The sequence below is a fragment of the Bufo gargarizans genome, chromosome 3 (assembly GCF_014858855.1).
Source record: "Bufo gargarizans isolate SCDJY-AF-19 chromosome 3, ASM1485885v1, whole genome shotgun sequence".
NCBI lineage: Eukaryota > Metazoa > Chordata > Amphibia > Anura > Bufonidae > Bufo > Bufo gargarizans.
Window position 1 is genome coordinate 470,945,972 of NC_058082.1, and position 22,471 is coordinate 470,968,442.

Consider the following 22,471-nt stretch of genomic DNA (forward strand, 5'->3'; position numbering starts at 1 on the left):
GAACACTTATCTAAAAATGATTCTAATTAAAAATTATGTTTTGCATTAATTAAGAGAGAAATGTCATATTTTATCATGAGGCAATCCAATTAAAGGGCAATGAAAGCTGCTGAGTATATAATAGTTCTACAGTGTTTATTCATCAGTGATTTATATCCTCAGGATAGGTCACCGGTATGTGATCAGTTGGGGTCTGACTCCCGGCACCGCCGACAATTAGATTTTTAAAGAGGCCATAGCGCTCTTTTGGGCGCTGTGGCCTGCTCGCAGTTTACCGAGCACAGTGCCGTCTATTGGATAGTGGCTGAGCTTGGTATCGCAGCTCAGCCTCATTCACTTGAGCGCTGGAGCACCGCAGCCTCTTCAAACAGCTGATCGGTGGGGATGCTGGGAGTCAGACCCCAACCGATCCCATATAGGTGACATGCAGTACTATAAGTACTGCCCTAGGAAGAGGCCGTGGTGCTCACCGGAGCAACGCAGCCTCTTCAAACAGCTGATCAGCGGGAATGCTGGGAGACATACCCCAACCGTTCCAATATTGATGACTTATCCTAAAGATAGCACAAATTGTAAATAGAAGCAGCACTATACGATCCTTCGTCGATGTGTAAAGGGATGCAGCAGCCTCACCATTGACCCTTGATCCAACAGGTCATGAAGTGAATGTAGAAAAAAATGGCACCGGCAGCATCTCACATCTTCCAAACTTTTATTGCGACCCCCAGACAAGTAGTTAAAGGCTGACATGTCAGCCTGCATTTGTGGGAGGGGCGTAGGCTCGCTTAAAAGGGAGCACGCCCCCTCCTTCACTTGCGTGCGTTTTCGGTGCTTTTCCCGCCCTGAAGCGTCACGCCTCTTGCTGCCGCACTGCTCGTTAGGTAAGTGTCTCCCTGCTCCCCCGAGGCTCGCCTGCCCATCCGGCTGTTACGGGTAAGTAATCTGCGTCTCTTTTTCAGCGCTGCTGTCACAGCCCCCCCCCCCCCGGCTTGCCTGCCCGCCCGCTCCATCACCTCCGCTGTTCCTCCTCGCCGCTTCGGCCCTCGGCCCGGCGGCCGGCGCTGTCTCCACTCCCGGCGCCGGTCACGTGGGTCGTCATACGGGTTCGCGGCTCAGCGTCCTCGTTGCCGCGCAACAGCCGGCGTCTCTGTCAGCTCCCGCGGGTCTCTCTTCGCTTCCTGTTTGGCCGGGGTCACGTGGGAGCTGGGGGGCGTTTCTCCCATCAAGGCGCCGGTGCATTCCATGGCCCGGCGCCCTTGGCATGGGGGTCGGAGCCGGCGTGGAAATGAGGCGCTCATGCGGCCGCGCCTCCGGTCCCCGCCTGTTCTCACGCCGGGGGCGGCGTTCCGGCCAGGCAGGCTCGGGGGTGGGCAGGCTGATTCTCCAGGCGGAGGCTTCGTTGCCTCGCCACCCTGCCCCGCGGCATGCTTGAAGCGCCCCCTCCTGGCTGGCAGGCGTCATGTCTGAAAAAAAAAAAAAAAAAAAAAATTTTCTAATAGATTTAAAGGAGGCTTGTTGTTGGTAATTGGGTGGACGCGTGCAGGTCCACGGTTCTCCCCCTCACGGCTTCTAATTCTTTCCCACACCACAGGTGCCACGCGTTTTCGGTGCGCATTAACCCCTTTTTTGCTCTCACTCGATCCAGTCCGAGCCGTCCGTCGCTCTGTCACTTCACGTTCCACGGAGTTTTGGTAAAATACCGTTATTTTGTTGGTTTTCATAATCTGTTGCCGGTTACGCTTCAGGCTTACGTTGTTATTCATAAATCTGCAGCCTGGTACGCTTCAGGCTTACGTTTTTCTTCCAGGTTGGGTGCCGTCCCGGTACAAAAAAAAAAATAAAAAAATTGTGTATTTGTTATCTGTTGCCTGTTACGCTTCAGGCTTACGGTTGTTTTTTTCATAATCTGCGGCCTGTTACGCTTCAGGCTTACGTTTTTTCTTCCAGGTTGGGTGCCGTCCCGGTACAAAAAAAAAAAAAAAAAGAAAATATTGTGTATTTGTTATCTGTTGCCTGTTACAAATACACATTTTAACAAATACACAGATAACAAATACACATTTTAACTTAATTTTTTTTTTTTTTTTTGAACCGAGAACGGCACCCAACCTGGAAGAAAAAACGTAAGCCTGAAGCGTAACAGGCCGCAGATTATGAAAAAACAACCGTAAGCCTGAAGGCTTACGGTTGTTTTTTCATAATCTGCGGCCTGTTACGCTTCAGGCTTACGTTTTTTCTTCCAGGTTGGGTGCCGTTCTCGGTTCAAAAAAAAAAAAAAAAATTAAGTTAAAATGTGTATTTGTTATCTGTTGCCTGTTACGTTTCAGGCTTACGGTTGTTTTTCATAAACTGCGGCCTGTTACGCTTCAGGCTTACGTTTTCCTTTCCAGGTGGGCCATCTGTCTCGTTTCAGGGTTAAGATAACTTGTTTCCGTTACCTGTCACGCTGCAGGTTATGTTTTACATTTATCATCATCATCTACTACCTGTTACATTCAGGCACAGGTACCAAAACCCCGCGATTGCTATCTCGCTCTCGGGTCAGGCTCTCATGGCTAACGTACCATGTCTGTCATCTGTCTTGTGCCCGTTCTGCACCAGGCTTACGTTCATGTTTTGTGTTTGGCAAACTGTTGCGTTTCAGCATTGCTTCGTTATTTACCAATTCTGTCGCTTTTACGTTTCAGACTCGTTCCAATTGTCTCGTCGGTACTAATCCAGGTTTGATGTTTTATAAAAAAAAAAAAAATAATAATTTTTATAACAAAAGGGGTTAATTTCACGGCCTGGTAGCTGGTACGCCACTGCACACCTTAGTCGGGCAGGGTCCCCCACGGTAACGCCGTTTGTAGTACTAGGCACTAGCCACCTTAAACTCCTCATCCACCAGTCACGCCTCGGGTGTCGCCTGTCAGTACGGGGCCTCCAGCTCAGCTCCTTGTTCCTTTTGTTTTGGTTGTCACCCCACAGCTGCAGCATGTCGCATATCTCCAACATCGAGGAGGCCTCATCCATCCCCGAGACGCCCGCATCCGAGCAGCCCAGCTCCTCATCTCTAAGGAGTTGGACTATTGCAAAATTGGTCGCAGAGTTGAACAGAAGAGGGATTCAACACCCGGCTTCCGCCCGAAAAGCCGAATTATATAGGCTGCTCATGGCAGAACCGGCTGCCCCGGACTTGGAGCAAGTCTCTATGTCCACGTTGCAGGTGTCATTGACGCAGCTGCACGCCATGATGAACACTATTGCCTCCTCAGTCTCGGACGTGCAGTCCAGGCTCCTGGCTGTCGAGTCTCATCAGGGGCTGGCATCCGTCCATCCAGGGTCTCCTTTGCCTGTAGCCTCCACTTCCGGGCTCGTTCCCCCAGGTAGGGTCCCTTGCGCTCCCGAGGTAGCTCCGGCATACTTCATCCCCGGCAGCATCAAAAAGGACATTCTAGAGGGCAAGGACGTCAATCTGGCGTCCATCCTAATAGCTACTCATGACACAATAGAGAGCAAGACCATAGCCTGCGGCGACATGTCAATTGTTCTCAAAGCTAGGGATCCCCGCCTCAACAGGAAGCTATCCATCACGGAGTTCGTCCTGGCCTTTAGCTTGTTCAGGGATGTCATCTGTTCTGTCCATCCTGAGAGGCGGGAGGAGCTAGATACTTATCTTTACAGGGTCACGGACTTGGGCCACAGGTACGGGGGGCACGCCTTCTACGATTACCATCGCTCCTTTTCGGCCAAAGCGGCAGCCGCGCTGGTTCAATTCAAGCATATCACGAATTGGGCCGCTATGGACATGGAGCTCTTTTGCCGGCATTTCGCTGGGCTCAGGGCCCCAGCGTGCGCCTCCTGCCAATCAATTGCCCACTCCGCAGAGTGGTGCCCCAACTCAGGTCCCTCCACGTCCCAGGGCAGGTCCCTCCCCGGCAGCTCGGGGGCCCCTCAGCGGGCTGGCCCATCCACAGACAAGCTAGGGCGGCCGATAGTGTTCCTGGGCAACAGCCAGGTTTGTAATAACTTTAATCAGAACGCGTGTTATTACAATAAATGCAGGGCCCTTCACGTTTGCGCGGGCTGTTTCAGGGCTCACCCCCAGTTGGCTTGTCCTCAAAGGTCCAGGCCTTCCTGACTAAGCAGCGTCAATGTGGTTCTTCTAGCATCCCTGCTACAGAACCATCACAACCCTCAGTTCGTTCAGTTCCTGGTTTCCGGGTTCACAGCAGGGTTCCACACAGGCCTGATAGCTCTCCCTCAAGCTTCTTGGGAAGGGCCCAACCTGCTGTCGGCAACCAGTGATCCTGAGCCGGTGGGTGCGCTGATCAGGTCTGAAGTAGAAAAGGGGTTCCTCATCGGCCCCTTTTCCTTCATACCCTTTGACCTTTGGAGGATAAACCCCGTGGGCATCGTGTCCAAACAGTTTTCTAATAAAAAGCGCTTAATTTACGATTTGTCCGCTCCACATGGCTCCAGCACACCCAGTCTGAATTCTTTGGTGCCCTCCGAGGAGTTTTCAATGAGCTACGCCACCATAGATGAAGCCATTCAGTTGATCCTCAAAGTAGGTCGGGGGGCGTGGTTGGCGAAGGCGGACATCGCCGACGCTTTTAATTACTGCCCATTCATCCACAGCTCTGGAGGTTCTACGGCATCCGGTGGGAAGATCAGTTTTTCTTTGCCAATCGCCTAACGTTCGGGTCCAAGAGCAGCCCCTGGCTGTTCGACCAGTTCGCTCAGGCATTGCATTGGATCCTGGTCAACCACTGCGGTTGCCCTCTGGTCATCCATTACTTGGATGACTTTCTGTTAATTGAAAGCCCAGACTGCCGGCCAAGCAAGCTCCAGGCGCTGCTTCAGCTGTTCGACCAACTCAACGTTCCGGTGGCATCCTCCAAAACAGAAGGCCCGGCGACGGTAATCACTTTCCTGGGCATAATCCTGGATACAGGGAGGATGGAAGCTAGGTTGCCAGCCGTAAAGTTGGAAAAAATCAGGGAAGCCATTGCCAGGTCAGCGGGTAGCAGGACTTGCACCAAGGTAGAGTTGCAGTCCCTGCTCGGCATGCTCAATTTCGCCACCAGAGTCATGCCCCAGGGCAGGGCCTTCATGTCCAGACTCCTGCAGCTACTCCCTTCTGCCCCCGAGCAAGACAGCCTCGTCACCTTGGACACCCAAGCCTTGGCCGACCTGGCCATGTGGCAGGACTTCATGGCCTCATGGAATGGGGTCTCCTTGTTCATACCTCAGCCGGGCCCAGCTTCCACATTGGTTTTTTCGGACGCCGCCGCCTCTAGAGGTTTCGCGGCTATCTGTGGAAACCAATGGTTCGCGGGTACCTGGCCAGCAGAGGTGTCATCCGCTAGAGCCGCATTGAAATCTTCCCCCTTGCTGGAAGTGTACCCGATTGTAGCAGCGGCCCAGGTTTGGGGCAGTACGTGGGCCAACTCTTCAGTAGTGTTTGTAACCGACAGTCAGGCAGTGGTGGACATAGTCGCCAGGGGCAGATCCCAGTCTCCCCAGATCATGTCCTTCGTCCGCAGGTTAGTCTGGCTTTCATTGGAACATAACTTCCATGTGGCTTGCAGACACATTCAAGGAGTGCATAATGTGGCCGCGGACGCCTTGTCACGCTTTAATTTCGACACTTTCTTTCAGGTCATGCCGGAGGCAGACCGGGTGGGGCTATCTCCTCCGTTGTACCAAAACCTGGTGATGGATTAAACTTTCTCATTAATTCAGCTAAATCTCTGATGCAGGAGTCTTTATCTCGTAACACCGCCAGAAACTACAGGACCGCATTGAACACCTTCAACAGGTTCACGGGTCTGCATCCGAGACGAGACACCGATATGACCACGTACATCACAGCTTTCATCGCCTACTGTCACCAGGATCTCAAGCTATCCTTCAACACTATCAAATTGTACTTATCCGGGGTCCAACATTTCGCCATGTTAGAAGACCCCGAAAGCAGGTCGGTTTTCCTTTCCCAGGCAGTCAGGGCAACCCTCAGGGGCGTTCAGAAAAACAACCTCGTGACCATCCCGTCCAGGCAGCCGGTGTCAGGGGATTTGTTCAGAAGGCTTTCCTCCTCCCTAGACGCCTTTCCTTTTGGGCTCCTTTCCAGCACAGTCATCAAGGCAGCAATGTACCTCGGTTTTTACGGGTTCTTAAGACCCGGTGAATTCACCCGTAGTTCAGCCAGGGCCAAGGGTTTAACCAGGGGTCAGCTGGCCTGGCATGACGACCATTTCTCCTTGTACCTCCTTACGTCCAAAACCATGCAGGTAGGTCCACCGGTGGAGGTACGCTTCTTCCAATCGGCCAACGCTTGGTGCCCGGTCCAGGTGCTGGGGAATCTGCTAGCAGCCTTGGGAGACGTGGGCCCGGACAGCCCGTTGCTCCCGTTCAAGGCCTTGCCCCTCACGACCTCCCAGTTCGTCTCGCACGTGCGCACTCTGGCTTCGGGTTTGGGTTTCGACCCAAAGGCCATTTCAGGGCACTCCTTCCGTATTGGGGCAGCATCCGCGGCTTCCAAGCATAACGTGCCCGGCCACGTCATCCGGAGAATGGGCCGCTGGCGCTCCTCTTGCTTCACTCGCTACATACCGAACCCCCAAGCTGAGATTTCACGGGCTTTTCATAGTTTGGTACTGTAATTGGTCATCACAATAAAAGGTCTCCCCTCCTACTCAGGTGTGGTTTTTGCCCCCTTTTAGGTCTACCCTCGGCATGGCTAAGGGCACACCTCCAGCCATTTTAGTCAGGTAACAGGTTCCTCTCTGACAGGTTCCCGGTTCGTCATAGCACTGGCTCTCGGCTGTAGCCTCGACCACAAGTAGTTAAAGGCTGACATGTCAGCCTGCATTTGTGGGAGGGGCGTAGGCTCGCTTAAAAGGGAGCACGCCCCCTCCTTCACTTGCGTGCGTTTTCGGTGCCCCACCCTCCCTCTCCTTTTCTCTCCTTGTTCATCAGGGTATGCCCCCTTTTAGGTCTACCCTCGGCATGGCTAAGGGCACACCTCCAGCCATTTTAGTCAGGTAACAGGTTCCTCTCTGACAGGTTCCCGGTTCGTCATAGCACTGGCTCTCGGCTGTAGCCTCGACCACAAGTAAAAACAGCAACGTTTAGGCTGAATCCCAGCCTTTGTCAAGCCTAATGACATCACATCGTTACCCACATATATACCCCACATATAAGAACACACCCCCTCCAGCTGCCAGTAACATTCATTATTCATCTCATCTACTAATCACTATTAATCACATGTCTGTTTAAACAGTTATTACCGTACACCTGGTTCCAGACATAATAGATCCTTATTAGATCGCATCCATATCATGGCGATCTTGGTCATGTCGGCGTCGGCCCAAGTGTAATGCGCAGCCGCGTGTAGTTACGTTTGTCCAATAAGATGCGTCACAACGTATCCATGGCGACTGACGGCGCTCCTTCCTGCAGCCAATCGGCTGTCTCAAAAGCCATGTGACGTATGTAACTACGTGCCGTGTCAGCGGACGTCATCAGAATGCACCCTCGTACGTCTAATGCATCCATCACGTGAACACTCACGTGTAGCGTCACTATAGCATGCCAAAAGTTTGGAAGATGTGAGATGCTGCCGGTGCCATTTTTTTCTACATTATCCTAAAGATAGGTCATCAGTATAAAGCACTCAGACAACCCTTTTAACTATTAATTTTAGTATTTATTAATATATATTTACCAAAGGACCTTTCCAACCTTTCAAAGTATGCCATTATGACAAGCATATGGGTAAAAATAACAAATTGCCACATACTTTTCATATCCACTCTGCTTCTACGCAGCAGGGTCCATTGTCCCACGCTGGTCTCTGTTCATTGATGACGTGCCGTACTTGTCACTCAATCGCAGCAGTGGTGATATGGACAGCAAGTCACTACTGCAGCAGGGTTGTCAACCAGAATTCTTTTTTCTGGACAACTTATCCCAAAATCACAGCCAGCCAACATTTTTTGCGAGCATATTGGAGCACCAATTCAGCAAAATCCGCAAGTGTTCCGGAATTTTGGACAGAGAAAATACCACAGCATGCTGCAGTATTTTCTCTGTCCAAAAACCGTACAGTGACTGAACTGAAGACATCCTGATACATAATGAACGGATTGCTCTCCATTCAGAATGCATTAGGAAAAAACAGTTTTTTTTCCGGTATTGAGCCCCTAGGACGGAACTCAATACCGGAAAACTTTAGCGCTAGTGTGAAAATACCCTTAAGTGGAATCTTTCATTGATAGCATTGCTGATGTTTTTATGAACGTGGTGTACGAATGCATCCATAATGCCTCTATGTTCCCGCACCAGCCATTACATCCAAAGTTATTTATTTGGCTTTGAGTCCTTTTGTATAGCATTGAATCCACAGGGAAGAGATTAATACATGTGGTCATCCAAATCAGGCAGCAAAACGGAAAGGATGAAAGTTATTTATTGTAAGGTGTTTCATGAGCAAAGAGCAATCTAACATAGTTTAATTTATAAGTACTATGTCATATAGGTATGATGTCTAGGCACATTGGTGGGCATGCGTGGCGTGCTCTCCAATCACTGCTATGGGAGTTCAGAAAATAGGAGAGCCACCGCTTGGCTATTTTCTGAATTCCTATACCGTGAACAGAGGGTGGCCGAACATGCGCAACTGCTCTCTGCTCACTTTGCAGGCCTCTTTCTAGGTGGGATCAGCACCTGACAATGATGGCATATCCTAGTGATAAGCCATCAATGTCTCGGATCGGGACTACAGTACCCCTTTAAAGGGCTATTCTCTTCTTTGATGTTTATAGCATATACACAGGATAGGTTATAAATGTCTGACAAATGTGGGTCTCACTGATACCGGTCTGTAGTGTAGGTCCCCAACCTTTTCCTGGGTCACTGGCTGCCGCCTTGAGGTGCTCAAGATTATGGAAACAGACAAGCTTGTTTTTCTATCCTGTTTTTCGTAACTCCTGTAAGCTGTGTACCGGGGTGGGCTCTCCAGGATACAGCAAAGTCACGAAAGAGGAAAGCAACTCTGACACCAGCCTTTGCAAAAACGAAATTTTACTAACACGTGATAATAAAGACAACCACAAATGCTGAGAACATAAAATACATTTACATACACCCAGCCCAAAGACTAAGACCCCTGTGTTGCACAGCATGGCACCCTCTAATGGATGCCAGTGGAAATTACGCGGTAATTTACCTACTGGCGGGCACAACTAAAACTGCCTCACCATACCTATTATTACCGTGAAACAAACACGAACAATTGGTTGGGAGCTTAGTACGGACTGGCCTGCAGGTGCAACACAACAGTTTACAATCTTACAGTGCTCTATAGTATTACCACCTCCCATAACTAATCCGGTAGCATGTGCCTGATTATTACTCCTGAGCAAAACGCTGAACTGGATAGAGTTTGTGGGGGTGTTTATCAGCTCTCAAATGTGCAATGTCCATTTTAGTAATGGAGTCCTTGTAGTGCCAGTAGCAACTCTTTCGACCTGACACAAAGTAGAGACCCTAACTAGCTAACTACAGGCCTGGTCTAAGTCTCTAGGCGGCAAACTGCAGTAAGATGTGTGCACGATCTTACCTACCCGGGTCTACTCTGTATCCACTGATGTCTCTGAACTAAACAACCAGTCTCTCCAGCAAACATGGGGTCCCACAGGGTATGCAGCTTGTTCCTTAGCTCTTGTCAGCCTTCTGGAAACAGTTCTCCTTTCCCTGGACAGGATCTGGGTCTTGTACAATGATCATCTTCACTCAGCTGCAGCTGTGGTCACTGAGGGGGGCCTCTTTCTCCTGGATCCCTCAGTTTCTCTGCTCACACACAGCTCCTCAGCTAAAATGGCTCCTTCTCCATGCTCTTAAAAATCACACCTCTCATGAATATGGAAATATATCTGCAGTCAGTCAGCTGTGCCTAGGAAACAGCAGCTTCTTGTGGCCAAACAGCAGAATGTCAGTCTGGATCATTTAACTTCATTTAAACAAACACAATGTTTAGACAATGAGAGCTGTTTCCCCATCTCACACTCCCATAGAACTGAATGGAACAATGAATGACATGTATAGCGGGAGTGCGCAGCCTGCAGTCCAGGAGCCACATTCAGCCAACCAGAGGTGGACTGGCCATAGATCCTACAGGGAAATTTCCCTGTGGGCCGATGCCCATAGGGCTACCTCAACTCTCCTCCCTGCCACTGACTGGATACATAAGGATCTGATGGGAAGGTGGCTGCTGGTGCCCTCCTGAATTCAACTGTATAGTTGTCCTCAGAACAGTGATACAGTTCAATACTGTGGGGGCGGCAGTATTTTGTGCTGCACTAAGGTATTGCTAGCTCCCGTCTAGTTTCGTTGCCTCCCTTTCTGTCAATTTGGATGTTGCCTACAACATGGGTAACTTTTAGTTTTTTTCCAGGTCTTTAAGTTCCCAGTCCACTCCTGCAGCCAGCAATGCCATTCTGTGTGGCCCCAACCGTTTGGACATACAGTAGCTGCCTACTTGTGGTCCCCACATCAGAGAGATAAGGGGTGGCACACAGCAGGGATGAGCAAGCAGTGGCATAGCGTGGGTTGCCAGCACCCGGGGCAAGCCAAGTATTGCGCCCCCCACCAAGCTGTGACCACGCCCCCTTTTTTTTATACAAATAATGCAGTAGATGTCACCTGCAGTCCTATGTAACACTACAGATAACACAGGGATAACTTTCTGAGTACAGATAATGTAGTAGATGGGTGTGAGGCCCCAGAATTCAGAACACACACAGTGTGACCTGAAGTCTGGGGCCAGGCTTTGGCAGTGTGGCCCAAATTCTATATCCACCCCCCCCCCCCCAAAAAAAAAAAACAAACTGATATTTGGATGGACATAGCATACATTGCTATGAAATATACAGTAGAATACATCACACCATACCTCTTATATACAGTGACATCTCCTGTGATGTATACTTTCCTCAGCATCTTCATTCAGAGATAGGACCGTCATGATAACTTCTTTCAGCCGCGTCTCATCTCTGTAGAGTTTCACAGAATTATTTGGGGATTTCTCACTTTTCAATCATCCTCAGGTAACAGACCTACCCTCCCCCGTAGTGCCCATAACTATAATGCCCTCTGTATAATTATAATATATACTGGCCCCTCTGTATTATTATTTCCTCCTCTGTATTATTATTATTATTATTAATATTATAATGGCCCCCTCTGTAGTATTATAGTAATAATTATGCCCTCCTTTAGCATACAGTCCCATGTAAGATACAACCTTCCCCCTGCCTTCCGCCCCTCCAGCATACAGTCCCATGTAAGATACAACCTTCCCCCTGCTTTCAGCCCCTCCAGCATACTGTCCCATGTAAGACACATCACTTCCTTGCCTTCAGCCCCTTCAGAATACAGTCCCATGTGGGGTAGATCACTCTCCTGCCTTCAGCCCCTACAGCATACAGTCCCATGTAAGATACATCACCCTCCTGCCTTCAGCCCCTCCAGCATACAGTCCTATGTAAGGTACATAACTCTCCTGCCTTCAGCCCCTCCAGCATACAGTCCCATGTAAGATACATCACTCTTCTGCCTTCAGCCCCTCCAGCATACAGTCTCATGTAAGATACATCACTCCCCGTCTTCAGCCCCTCCAGCATACAGTCCTATGTAAATAATATCACACTCCCTCTCTTTGCCGTCTGCCTTCAGCCCCTCTAGCATACAGTCCCAGGTAAGATACATCACACCCCTGCCTTCCAGCCCTTCTTGCAAACAGTCCCATGTAAAATGCATCACTCGTCCTGCCTTCCGCCCCTCCAGCATACAGTCAAATGTAAAATACATCACTCCCCCTGCCTTCAGCTCCTCCAGCATACAGTCCCATGTAAGATACAACCCCCCCTGCCTTCAGCCCCTCCAGCATACAGTCCTATGTAAGACACATCACTTCCCTGCCTTAGCCCCTCCAGCATAAGTCACATGTAAAATACATCAATTCCCTGCCTTCAGCACCTCGAACATACGCTCCCATGTAAAATACAAAACTCCCCCTGTCTTCAGCATACAGTCCCATGTAAAATACAAAACTCCCCCTGCCTTCAGCCCCTCCAGCATACAGCCCATGTAAATAATATCACCCTCCCTCTCTTCACCGCTGGCCTTTAGCCCCTCCAGCATACAGTCCCATAAGATACATCACTCCCTCTGCCTTCCAGCCCTTCTTGCAAACAGTCCCATGTAAAATTCAGCACTCTTCCTGCCTTCAGCTCCTCCAGCATACAATCCTATGTAAAATAATATCACCCCCCTGCCTTCAGCCTCTCCAGCATACAGTCCCATGTAAATAATTTCACCCTCACTACACTCTCTTCAGACCCATCTAACATACAGTCTCCAGTACAAAGATTATTCTTTCTCCCTTTAGCCCCTGCCAAAAGCCCCCAAGTAAAAATAACAGTCACTATTCTCCTCCACATACTGACCTGCTGCAGACTCTGCTCCTCTCTCCAACATCCTGCTCTGTAGAATCTCCCGCACATCTTTAGACCCCGCCCCCTGGATGACAAGACTCCGCCTCTTCCCCTGACATCATACCTCCTCGGATCAACTCCATTCTAGACACTTCGGTCGCTCTACTGCCTCATAGGCTTCAGGCCACTAGCCTTCAGGCTACTAGGGCTCGCATGGCCCTGCAATTTTGCGCCCGGGGCAGCGGTCCCCACGGTCCCCCCCCCCACGCTACGCCACTGTGAGCAAGTACTAATAGTCCTCTCTAGGTGCTCCATACCTCAGGAGAATGGGATCCCTTTTCGCTGTTTGGCACTCCATAAAATGAGAATATAAGTTAGAGGTGATCATCTATGGATCTGGTCCTCTACACTATAGCTTATGGGAGTTGTGAAATGATGGGCTGTCACTCCAACACTCATAATGTAGAGAACCACATGTATGGTTATTCTCTTCCTCCCTGGAATGCTGATTTGGGAAGAAGGGGACCACACTCACCCGACTTCTGGGACCTGTGGGAGGAAGCTGCACCTATCAGACATTTATGTCTCAGATGATGATGCCATTGCAAACAGTGTGTCAATTTCCCCCTTGGAACAGAAAAGGTTGTGCAACTCTACTATAATGCAATCATTCCTTTCTTCCTTTTTCAAATCTACCTATCTTTCTATACGTATATGCTACTTGCTGGCTCATGGGGGGGGGGGGGGTGCAGGGAGTGGAGAGGATGGGATAGGTGACTGAAGATGATGAGGGTGGTTGTAGTTCTCATGGCGCCTAATCTCGGCTCTAGCCCTCTCCTGGGCTGTGCTGGCAATGAATGGAGGCAAACCCTGGGCTTGGGGCTCCTGCTTGGTGGTGGCTGGGTGCCCTTGATGGTAGAAGGTTGGCAGTGTGCAAGATAGGAGAACAAGTGCAGGCAGTGACCAGGTCAGAATAAATAAAGTTTCTCTTTACTAAATATATGATGATGGTTGCAGTACAAATATAAGTAGTAGGTGCAGTGACTGAGCCACAGGGGTGGGTGTGGGTATGGGTGGCCGGATGGGTGCAGCAGTAGTACTCATGGTTCTCTGAAGCTCCCTGGGCCAGCATGCAGTGATGGGAACGGCACACTGGTTCTTCCCTTCAGGACACACTCCAGATCTGGGTTCTCTTGCCTGATGGTGGTCCAAGTGTCCTTGATATTGATGTTTTACTGTACGAGGCAGGTTCCCGGTTGTCGGGACACCAGCACCTTGAGGTGTAAATGTAGGATAGAAAAAATTAGGGTAACAGGAAACAATTCTTTACTGAAGATCTACAGTGTCCTCAGATGGTACAGGTCTCACAGCTCCACAGATAACCATAGGCAAAACCGGTGCCTCGTTAGATGTTTTAAGCAATCTTACTTATCCTGCACTTTACTAACTGAATTGTAAACAGAAACATTCAGGCACAGGGTGTAGACTTTACTTCTGGCAACCCAAAGGGCGGTTCTCCCTAATGGCAGGCAAACTCTTCTGCTCCAGTCTTTGAACAGATTACTGTACTTACGGTACACTTTCACAGGATCCACCTTGGGATGTGAAAATTCTCACAGTAGGCCAAACTGTAATTTGGTATGCTCAGGCACCGGAGGCAACTCCTGAACATGGATCCCGTAGAGTCCATAAATCCTTTTAGACACATTACCTCTACTGGACTTGCACTACACCTCTCTGTTACATTTGGCCTGCTTTTAGTAGTTGTTCCTTTCTCCTTCACGCTTCCCCCTGGCTGGTTCCTGGGTCCAGAAGGGGCTAAGGTGTCTACTTCACATCATTGTGCTTGCTCTAACACTGATTCCAACTATACTCCACTATGCTGACTCACTCCTCTCCTCTCCAGCCCCATCTAGTGGTGGCTATGAGATATGGCCTATAATTACCATGTGCTTACAGAAATACTTAGTAAATACATACATGACATGATGACAATATACTTTTGCACTTTGCAGTATACGTGACTAGGAGCAGGATGCTGCATAGGCAAAGTTTCCAAGTATTTCTTATGGCAGTACTTCTCCACAATGCTCTGTATAAACGGTAGGCAGCATGATGCCCCCTCAAAGTCTCTCTCTAGATTTACTATGCGGTATTACCAAATGACCACAAGTGTGCATATTCTTAATACTTATGCAGTTCGCAGCTGCGAGGTGCAGTCCTGTAACAGGTGACTAGTCTGTATGGTGGGTGATAGAAGCAATGAATGCAGGAAAAGTCCAAAGCCATATGTCAGAGTTATATTTACTGTCCAAACCCAGCCTTTATGGTCCTCAACGTTCGGTATAGCTTCAATGCTTCCTTCCTCAGAGGTTGTTCCTTAGTAATATCTATCTATCCATCTTTTTATCTAGTCAGCTACCTATCCCACACTAGTGCATTATAAAGGGGATTACTAGATATTTTTTTCTTCACATAGGACTTTACATTTATGTGTACTGTTATAATGTCTGTTCTACACATAGTATATTTTATAACTAAATTCAGAAATGAGAAAAAACTATAAATCCTCACAGTCTATCTAAAAGTCTAATCGATTTGCGTAGGCACCAAGTTCCAACTTTGTCAATGATGATTGACTTTCTTCAAGCTCATATACACCCATTAACGATAATTATCTGTTTCATTGATCTGCATGGTAATAGCGCGAATGAGCCTTTTATGAATTGGTAAATACATTAAACTGGGCCACGGGTCTCCTAATTTAAAGCTTTGTTTTAATGCATATAGTGTAGCTCCAATACTGTGTTAATGACAGATTATTTCAAACAAGTGATTCTGTAATGCATTGAGCATCAGTGTTAAAACGTCCTTTAATCTCACAGTGTGTTGCTCCAACAGATTCAGTTTACACCAAATAAGCAATCTATAACATTTTTCAAGCTGAGATTTCTATGCTTATTTGTAATTAGCTAAACATGAAAGATTACGATTGCATTTTATTGCTGCTTAGATCCAAATTCGGGAAATAAAAATCAAGCAGCAAGCTGAATTCATTAAAATAGAGAAGGAAAGCCTCTGCTATCCAGGTTTAATTTTTTTTGTTAAAGGTCATTTTTGCCCTGTAGGTAAAAAGCTAAAGTGTCATCTATGTAGGGCATCGCACTAGAATAGCGGTGACACTTGCACTATGATATTGTTAGCTTGCTGCTTGTGATGATCCATTGTAAACAATTTTCCAAAGCATTAGGATTTAACATTCACTGCTACTTGTTTTGGTATGTATAATTTGGGTTATTTATAGGAGAATTAGGCTCTGCATGGCCAGATTTTAGGGAAGGCAAAAAGGGGTAACTGGCTTGGGGCCAGCACCTCTTGAGAACCTGAGGGAACCTCTACCATCCACTGTTTTAAAATCATTTAAACTTTCAAATTAATTAAAATCAATATAAAACTATATATTCATTGGCCCACATTTACTAAGGCTGGCTTCACATCACGTTTTTGCCATCCGTGTAACGTATGCCAGCCTCAGACTGATGCCATATAGTGGCATCCGTTCACATAGAGTTCCATTGTAAAAAAAAGTATACATTTTTTTACTATTGTAAAGCATACGTTTTTTTTTTTACCGGACACTGCATGATACAAAAACGTGGTGTGCTGCATTTTTTGTATATCTTTTTTTTTTCTTCTAATGTATATGTCAAACGGAAGTTTAAAACGTGATGTGAACCAACCCTTATACTGTCAAAAGAAAGACAGTGTAAACTTAGATAGGACTGGACACCTTTGGGGGGATTTGGTTTGACAAATCCTTATTCCTGAACAGACCTACAAAGGGAAGCATACTTACTTGTTCCCTGGCACTGGGTCCCAGCTCCTTTGCAACTAGGCCTCGGCTGCCTCGCTTGGGTCCTCCACTGTCAACATCTGCTTTGACACTGCAGCATTCAATTGCTGGCCACAGCGATTACGTGCCCCCCTTCCATCATGTGACCAATTGACATGACACAAGGGGGGCAGTTCATCATCGCTGTGTCAAAGTGGATGTTGACAGCGAACTAAAGAGAGACAGCCAAGGCCGTGGAGCAAAGGAGACAGACCCATGGCCGGGGGGGAGGAGGTTAGTATGATTTCCTTTGCAGGTCTGCCCAACGCTATGTGTGGCAGAAAACGAACACTGTACATCATCCTGAAAACACCATCCCACCGTGAAACCTGGTGGTGGCAGCATCATGCTGTGGGGATGCTTTTATTCAGCAGGGACAGGGAAGCTGGTCAGAGTTGATGGGAAGATGGATGGAGCTTAATACAGGGCAATCCTGGAGGAAAACCTGGTAGAGGCTGCAAAAGACTAGACTGGGGCAGAGGTTCACCTTCCAGCAGGACAAGAACCCTAAAAATACAGCCAGAGCTACTGTACGATGGAATGGTTTAGATGAAAACATATTCATGTGTTAACATGGCCCAGTTAAAGTCAAGTCTTGCTACTTTGGGTTGGTCTATCACAAGCAATCCCAATAAAATACATTTAAGTTTGTGGGTGTAAAGTGAAAAAAATGTGGAAATGTTCAAGGGGTATGAATACTTTTTGAAGGTACTGCACATGTAATAATAATATACATGACCATTTATAAAATGTCGGCTCAGTGCCTTTTTAGGTTAGCTTCAAGAATAAAACTACAGTGCCTTGCAAAAGTATTTACCCCCTTGACTTTTTTTTCGCATTTTGTTACATTACAGCCTTAAGTTTAATGTTTTGTTAATCTAAATTTTATGTGATGGATCAGAACACAATAGCCTAAGTTGGTGAAGTGAAATGAGAAAAATACATAAATAAAACTAATGTTTAGAAATAGAAAACAGAAAATTGTTATGTGCGTATCTATTCACCCCCTTTGTTAAGAAGCCCATAAAAAGCTCTGGTGCAACCAGATACTTTCAGAATTCACATACTTAGTGAAATGATGTCCACCTGTGTGCAATCTAAGTGTCACATGATCTGTCATTACATATACACACCTTTTTTGAAAGGCTCCAGAGGTTACAGCACCTAAGCAAGAGGCATCACTAACCAAACACTGCCATGAAGACCAAGGAACTTTCCAAACAAGTAAGGGACAATGTTGTTGAGAAGTATAAGTCAGGGTTAGGTTATAAAAAAAATATCCAAATCTTTGATGATCCCCAGGAGCACCATCAAGTCTATCACAACCAAATGGAAAGAACATGGCACAACAGCAAACCTGCCAAGAGAAGACCGCCCACCAAAACTCACGGACCGGGCAAGGAGGGCATTAATCAGAGAGGCAGCACAGAGACCTAAGGTAACCCTGGAGGAGCTGCAGAGTTCCACAGCAGAGACTGGAGTATCTGTACATAGGACGACAATAAGCCATAGGCTCCATAGAGTTGGGCTTTATGGCAGAGTGGCCAGAAGAAAGCCATTACTTTCAGCAAAAAACAAAAAGGCACGTTTTGAGTTAGCAAAAATGCATGTGGTAGACTCCCTAAATGTATGGAGGAAGGTGCTCTGGTCTGATGAGACTAAAATGTAACTTTTCATCCATCAAAAAAAAACACCATGTCTGGCGCAAACCCAACACATCACATCACTTCACCCAAAGAACACCATCCCCAGAGCGAAACATGGTGGTGGCAGCATCATGCTGTGGGGATCTTTTTCAGCAGCCGGGGCTGGGAAACTGGTCAGAGATGAGGGAAAGATGGTGTCACGGTTGAGAGTGGGGGAAACCCTCAACCGTGCGATGTCAATAGGATAAGGGTAGCTGCTAGGCCAGGACGACAGGATCAGGGAGCAGGTCACCTCCTAGCATGTCCCTAATTCTGACCCTGACTCCTAACCGTATGAGCCAACCCAGATGGTAGGAGGGCTCATACTCCGTAACCAAGGGTCCCTACTGGCCCTCAGGAAATCCCTGGACTAGGAGCAGGGTAAGACGACCTGTTCCTCCTAGACACGGACGAACAGGAGTCTCACTGGCCAAGGAGCAAGGAGAGGGGAAACATATACAGCATATGGATATGGCAGGTGAGTTAAACCAGTACTACACCTACCTGCCACAGACACGCTGACTGGAACCCATGCACAAGTTCTGATGTCCACACAAACATTAAGGACACAGCACACACACAAATCACACAGATATCCAGGACACCCATAGCTGCAAACAACATAGAGAGCATAAAAACATCTTCTTAACATCATACATATATTTATGACCACAAGGGTGGCCCTCACTGGATAGATGGCATATACAGACCAGGAGGATGACTCCAGCCTAAAGCATGGCTGGAGTACCCCTCAGCTACAGGCATCCAGCAGAAGCTAAATAGCCCAAGCAGCCACACCCACACACACATACTAGGAAAGTAGTTAACCCTTCCAACACCAGACAAAGAAAGTGTCACTTAAAGGGGAAATGCACACACAACTAAATCCCGTGCACACCAAACATAGAAAGTGAACACATTCAAACACACGTTGCTAGATGCAACCGCATGCCTTGACAACAAGCCGCCTAGCAACCAGCTAAGGCTGTTTCACTGCCAACAACATCATGTTGCCAGCGGCAACCACACGTGAGACAACAAACTAACTGCCCTCACCTGCGGTAGACAAACCATGAGCAGACCTCTGACAACTTCATGCGACACAAAGAGTCACGACCAAAACCATAGTCGTGACAGATGGATGGTGCTAAATACAGGGATATTCTTGAGCAAAACCTGTACCACTCTGTGCGTGATTAGAGGCTAGGATGGAGGTTCACCTTCCAGCAGGACAATGACCCCAAACACACTGCTAAAGCAACACTTGACTGGTTTAAGGGGAAACATGTAAATGTGTTGGAATGGCCTAGTCAAAGCCCAGATCTCAATCCAACAGAAAATATGTGGTCAGACTTAAAGATTGCTGTTCACAAGCTCAAACCATCCAACTTGAAGGAGCTGGAGAAGTTTTCGAAGGAGGAATGGGCAAAAATCCCAGCGGTGAGATGCGGCAAGCTCATAGAGACTTATCCAAAGCAACTTGAAGGTGTGATTGCTGCAAAAGGTGGCTCTACATAGTATTGGCTTTAGGGGGGTGAATCGTTATGCACATTGACTTTTTCTGTTATTTTGTCCTATTTGTTGTTTGCTTCACAATAATAATTAAAAAATCCTCAAACAATCCATATTAATTTTAGGTTGTGAGGCACCAAAATATGAAAAAAAGTCAAGGGGGGGGGGGGGAATACTTTTGCAAGGCACTGTATGTTTATGAAATCCAGCTGGCCTTGATAATTTATATAGCTATACTGTTGTGGTTGAGGAGGCAGGTGGAATTTGCAGGCAAGGTATGGTGGTTTAAAGCTTACTAATAGAAGCTGTTGGACTTCATGTTGGTGAGCAGGCTTAGATTTGTTGGCCATCCTGAAAGATGTGGTAATGGCAACATCATTCATGGTGGCTTGGCTGCCAAGCACAGGGGTTAGGATCTTTAGTAGGGTCAGTGATGCCCTAAAACAGGGATCAGCAACCTTCAGCACTCCAGCTGCTGTGAAATTACAACTCCCTGCACCCTGCTGTCTGCACACTTTTTGGATGTAACTCTGGCTTTTCTAGACTGGCAAGCCAGAATGTGTCGGTCCTCGCCAGTAGCTGTGTGTTATTATTGTAGTTATGTGGTTTTGAATAAAGATGTGGTTATTTAAAACCCAAATTAAAATCTTTGGCGTATTTGTATTGAACTGTATGTTTCCTGTAGTTTGGATGTATTTGCTAGGGAGTAAGAGTCCATCCCATATCCAGAATTCAAGACTTATTATTATCAATAGGGCAAAATGAGCATCAGACACTTGGAGTTGCAGTTCTACTTAAATTGCATTACTGCATTTTTAAAGCCAAACATTAATATTGCCGTATTTTATTAGCTATACTATGGCAGGATGTTTATTCCATAAAAATATTGCATATGTTATGTTCTTTACAGTCTGCGATCTAGCACAGGCTCCAATATACTGATCTATGAACAAAGGATTGTAAAGTCCTGGTTAGATGCTATGGGAATTTGGAAACTTTTTAAATACTGTAATTTATCAGGCAATATATATATACTGAATATATCTATTTTTATATATATATATATATATATATATATATTTAACTGTATAATTTTTAGAGTCAGAAGTAAGTAAGTAAAGGAATACTCAGAGTCAGAAGTAAGTAAAGGAAGAGATAAATGAATACCTTATTCTAAATGCATACAATTATATGCACAATAAGTAAAGTTCACAAATGAATATTTACTTTTCACCTGCACTATTTTAGAAACTTTGTATGTTTGTGTGAACAATATCTGATCAGCAGGAGTCTTGCTCCCCCACGGATCATCTGGTCTGCAGTAGCTTCGGCACAGAAAGGAAGTGCCAAAAAACACAGCTCCGACCATTGTGTAGTGAATAGAGCTGGTAACTACGGTGCTGCTCCCATTGAAGTGAATGAAAGCAGCACTGTAGTTACTCTTCATCAGTTCTGTAGTTCCAACGCCACCTTTAGCGCTAGAGCTACTGCAGAACAGCTGATGCATGGTGTCGGATCCCTGCAGATCAGATACTGATTGGCCTATCCTGAGGATAGGCCATCAATAGTACAATCCTGGACAACCCCTTTAACAGTATTATGCTTGTATTGAAGAAACACAAACTTGTATCATGAATTATTAATAACGTAGCCATGACAGCTATACCAGAAACATATGATCATGAGGATACAACCTGTCTTTGAGGACTTGTAGTCAGGTTTACAGTATTTCTGACTGAAAGAATTGTGACATAGACACAACTGTTCTTGCTATCAAAATACCAGAAACCCTGTAGAAAGCGCTATACACCAGTGCGAAAAAAACAACCCTTTTAAAGGGGTTGTCTCACTTCATTAAGTTGCATTTATCATGTAGAGAAAGTTAATACAAGGCACTTACTAATGTATTGTTATTATACATATTGCTTCCTTTGCTGTCTGGATTCATTTTTCTATCACATTATACACTGCGCGTTTCCATGGTTACAGACCACCCTGCAATCCATCAGTGGCGGTCATGCTTGCACACTATAGGAAAAAGCGTGGGAGCGCACATAGGCCAGTGCTTTTTCCTATATTGTGCAAGCACGACCACCACTGCTGGATTGCAGGGTGGTCTGTAATCATGGAAATGAGCAGTGTATAATGAATCCAGCCAGCAAAGGAAGCAATATGGATAATAACAATACATTAGTAAGTGGCTTGTATTAACTTTCTCTACATGATAGATGCCACTTACTGAAGTGAGACAACCCCTTTAAGGCAAGGAAGGGTGGCATCATTTACTGCAGCAGCTGGGTTAAAAGAAAAAAAATTAGCAGACATTACTTGAGACTGACAACAAAAGAAAAATAATTTTGACAGAAATCCTTATCATTCTCCTGTCTTCTCCAAACATGTATATAGACATAAAGCTACTAAAAGGCTATACAAATCGACCTTGTAATAGGTCTTCATTTTACATGTTCTGTCATTTTGTTTCTATAGCTGCTATGCAGACCTGTGCATCTCCATGGTAACAGACAACAAACAAACTCTGTGTAGTCTGATCCTACAGTCATACTCCTTAGGTGGATTGTAGCAATAAAAAACATTTTGTTTGTTAAGGTAGACTTACAATTTAAAACATAAAAATGATCAATGTTATATTTATGTTATATTTGTATATTCCATGCATTATTAGATATATATATATATTTGTTACAATTTTTTTATGCTAACTATAGTAGAAAACATATCATGAATTGATTCTCCTGTGATAGGGAGAAAGACTCATTAAAAGCCTTGCACTACCGACTCATATTCAGACTGACTGTGTGTCATGGACTCATTGTCTGTATCGTTCAATTTTCTTTTTGCACTAAGTACATTTACAAATGTCTCCAGCTCTTTCC

At 46.5% G+C, this 22,471-nt stretch overlaps 1 protein-coding gene across 2 annotated transcripts in view; it reads left to right on the forward strand.

The window, feature by feature from the left end:
• The window catches only part of GLRA2 (glycine receptor alpha 2), a 219,321-nt gene that overhangs the window by 8,455 nt on the left and 188,395 nt on the right, over positions 1-22,471 (forward strand). The window lies entirely within an intron of this gene.